Source organism: Scardinius erythrophthalmus, assembly GCF_964197995.2.
Source record: "Scardinius erythrophthalmus genome assembly, chromosome: 22".
NCBI lineage: Eukaryota > Metazoa > Chordata > Actinopteri > Cypriniformes > Leuciscidae > Scardinius > Scardinius erythrophthalmus.
Window position 1 is genome coordinate 9,066,130 of NC_138242.1, and position 4,666 is coordinate 9,070,795.

Sequence of the window (4,666 nt, forward strand, 5' to 3'; positions counted from 1 at the left end):
ATTAGTTTCCATTCACTTTGCGAATTTAACTTGATAGTGCAGTGCCCGTGCAAAATCTGTATTTGTGTGTGTGTGTGTTTTTAGTAATTGTTGGTTTGGTGTGTTTGAGTGCTCATTGTTACAATTACACAGCAAAAGTTCAGTGACATTTTTATTTGTGCATGGTAGAAAGCAAATACTGACATAATGACATACAATAAATATGGAAAACTCAACTTCATGGTTGCAAAACAATTTATAATGGTGATATTAGGTGACATGTATTTGGGTATCTGTGTACAATAGCAGGAGTTTAGATTAGATTAGATTAGATTTACATTAGTTTCAACTTTGTTGTCATTGTGCAGATTACAATTATAGAGACAATGAAAGGCAGTTAGCGTCAAACCAGAAGTGCAAAAATTCAGAAAAGTGCAATGTGTGAAGTATGTGTCAACAGTGCAGTGTAGACAGTATACAGTTAATAAAGTGGTATGGTGTACAGTAAGGATATGGAGATTTGCTGTCATGATTGGTAAGAGGAGAGTTAACCTCGTTTAAGCCTGCATAGCCTACATGAGCTATCCTGTTGAATAGGCAGGGCAACTATTTAACATAGCATATTCAACATCACATAGTTACAGGCTAACTTCAGTAATAACTTAGCATTGAGACCAGGGGCCTGTACCATGAAGGTAGCTGAACAAACTCGGGGTTACAGGATAAGTTTTGAGTTGACAAAACCAAACCGATGCGATCAGGCTTTATTGGTACCATGATGCAGCTCATCAACTTTCTCTGTCAACTCAGGCTTTGATCCTCAAGCTATGATTACTCCACGCGCGCGTGCACATAAAAGAGTGACGTCGACACTGAACAACCAATCGCGGGTCGCGATTTTTCCACGGAGGAGCAAGAGATAATCATTCATAATTACGATGAATTTAAATATGTATTTCAAGCTCGAAACAATACGGTCTCTGCTGCCAAAGCAAGAGAAGACTGTTGGAGAAAGATTGCTGATTGTTAATGTGTAAGTTAAACAAATACGTTCTATATTTATGTAAAATTATGTATGTGTAGCCTATACGTGTAATATAGCCTATAGCCTATTTTCATAATATATAAAAATGTGCATGTACCGGTACTAAGAAAAATTAATATTCATTGATTTTTAGATGCAACCCCAACTCCAAATGTTCTTGGCAGCAGATAAAGACAAAATATAAAAATATAATTCAAAGTGGTGAGTATTTACCACAACCTTTTATTATTTTTGTGAACATTTTATCACAAACACTTGTTTGCAGAAAACAGAAATAAAGAATTAAATTCAGAAAACCAGAATACACTGTGGCAGAGTATTGGCTCTAAGTAGGCAATAAGGGACGGACGATTATGGATGTGATTACAGGTGCTGTACAATCTGACCCTGGTGCTGGCTCCTCTAAGCAAGTAACACTGGGTACGTGTGCAATACATTACTACTTTTTTAAGTTTTAAATATGGCTGACTGTATGTTCTGCAGTAGAGGGAAATACAGTGTCCCTGTTGAAGCCAACACACACACACACACACACACACACACACACACACACACACACACACACACACACACACACACACACACACACACACACACACACACACACACACACACACACACACACACACACACACACACACAGTCTCCCACACAGAGGTCAGTGTGCAGCAGACAGAACACCAAACATAACCTGCTTTACAACAGTTATGCTTTACATTGGCCTATTTTTATTTATTAGGGTGGAGGAAATGAAGACACTCTGTCTGTGTGTTCTCAGACAGTTGCTGATGTGAATGCACTGGGCTTTTTATTATGGAAAACATTTGAATGTGTGGCATAAAGGGACTGGCCCTTACACATCTCTTTTATTGTAGGATTTTTCACAACCTGCCCCAGAAACTGAAGCCTCTACCTCAATGGGCTTCAGAAGAAATGTGTAAGGATTTAAAACCCTTGACATAAATTACAGTCAGTCCTGTGTTTGTAGGAAGTCAAGAAACTTTTTGTGATTTTGATGAGCCTCCAGAAAACTTGTAATGATAATGTTTGTGGTGGAATTATGTTTCAGGTGGAAACAGACTCAGTCAGGGCCCTGTACAAAAGGAGACTCGAACTAGACTGCACACTAAAGGAGCTGACTGTGAGCTGAGGAGGCTCCAAACAAAATCAAACAGCTGGATAAAACTGATCTCAGTATGTGTATATATATATATATATATATATATATATATATATATATATATATATATATATATATATATATATATATATATATATATATATATATATATATATATTAGTATAACTTATTTAACCAAGTAACACTTTAGTATGAATATTTATTAATGCAACTTTCTCTTGCTCTCTTTCTCCCTCCCATCCCACAAAACCAATAAAACTTTTATTAAGTGTAATATTGTATGGTGATTGCATCTACATCTGCACCAGCTGGGTGGTCAAGTGTGATCGGGTCAGTGTCATCGGGGAGAAGCTGGTTTTGTGGTGTTTCTCGCTCCTTTCTACTGGTGGCTATATTGTGCAGAATGGCACATGCAGCCACTATCTGTGATGCCCGCTCTGGTGACTCTTAAGGGCCGAACACCATTGAAACGTGCATTTAGGATGCCAAAGGTCATCTCTATCTTCACTCTGGTTTTACTGACGGCCACATTGAAGCGGTGCTGTGGCCCTGTCTGAGGGTCATGATAGGGGGTTATTGTGTATAGGTTTTTCTAGCTCAGTTCAAATTAACAATGTTTTGTATTGTACCAAATTTAACTTGCTTCCCTCAAAGTGCTGACACAACACAGACTCACCGAAAATTCGTGAGACAAGCATTGGAGCCAGGCCATTTGGCATCCAAACTTGATCATATATGTTCATGACCACAAGTCAGACTGCAGATGAAATGTTTAGTAAATCATTGTTATATCTGTTAATGTTACTATTAATTTAAAGATTCATCTCACAGAAAATAATCATCTCACATATTCACATCATCTCTACCTGAACATTATGGCTGTGATAGGACTTCCTATTAACATAATCTGCCTCATGTTCCCCTAGAGCAGTGGAGATTGGAGCAATAGACTGCATACATGCAATGACTTGGGAATCCTATCAAAAGATTAACAGAAGTTTAATAAAAAAAAAATTTCAAAATAATTCTTAACATATATTATATTGTATATACTTGTGAAATTTGCTTTAAAAAAAAGTGTTCATGTGATGTCACCCTATCAATATATCTTACTGGCAATTTTATAAAAGCCCTCTTTTATGGACATGCATGTCAATAAATGTCCGCGGAGCACTATTAATGAAACTTTTCATGTACTCCTGCAGAGCGAGGACCTCCTTACAAATGGTTTGACATTCCGTGTTTTCCCCTAGCTTCTGTGCGTCACCCACCGTGCAAGAATGTACCACTTGCAAAAAAAAAAAAAAAAAACGCAACGCAATATTTGCGGAACAGTAGTGCATGAATTCGACGTGTTAAATTCTTTATGTGCGGCTCAAGAGGTTCTCAAAGATAAGACATTCCTTCCGCGGAAAATCTGTATCTTTCATACAAGTAACTTTTAGGAAAGGCAAGGGGATTTTGTCTGACTAAAAATTCTTTCTAGTGCTCGTCAAACAATTTGCGCTGAGATGTCCACCGGATTTGGAAGAAAAGGTGAAGTCATTGCAACAGACACTTGGAATAAGTTACGTCACCTATATGTTTCTTTGCTCTCAGCTGATTGGTCAAACTTCAGTCTGAGATCTTGAATCCAGAACATAACCTGCCCCGGAGCAGGTTAGCCGTGCAGCGTAAGATACCATGGCAACGAACACAGATTAAAGCCGAGCTACTTTCATAGTACCTAAAACCCAGGGTTGGCGGAAACTAAGCTGAAACATAGCTGGCTAGCCACCTAATCCGGCTTCATGGTACAGGCCCCAGGCTATGCTTGAGCAAACAGTTTGTGAATAGGCTACTACAAATGATGGCGTGAAAGACTGTGAATGCATTGAATAGGATATGTTTAGTTGGTGAATAGCATAGGCTACTAGGGTAATGGCCAGCGGCAACAGCTGCAAAAGCCAATGTGTGCTTCTTTTACCAATATATTTACCGATATCTTTTGCATTTCTAATCCAAACAACGTCAAACTTGGCACTGCGCTTACTCGTGCCCGTGGCAAGACACCTGCCAAGTTTGAAGTCTATCGGACTAATGGTTCGAGAGATATGCGAATAAAAGACACACACAGACAGACAGACAGAAAGACGTTCCTATAATTTAGAATTAATTTCCATACAGTGAGTCGAAGAGAACAAAATCGTCACTTCCTGATAAACTGGCGCTAAATATCACTAAGAAAAGTAGGAGAAGCGCAGACAAAACACAAATGCAGTTCGGAGGCAGATGCTGCTGTTTGTGAACGCAGTCGTGTAATGAACTGTTAGCAGAACTTCCCAGAGACCATGTGTCCGACTGCTCATCTCCACTCACTAGAAAAAAAATTACAGAACAGAGAATCTTTTGAATTTGTTTTAGAGCAAAATTATGACACTTACCATATGACCTACTGTACAAAAAAAGTTTATGAAACAGATTAATTGTATGTCCAGAGTGTCATTAAAATGTGTTGCTAT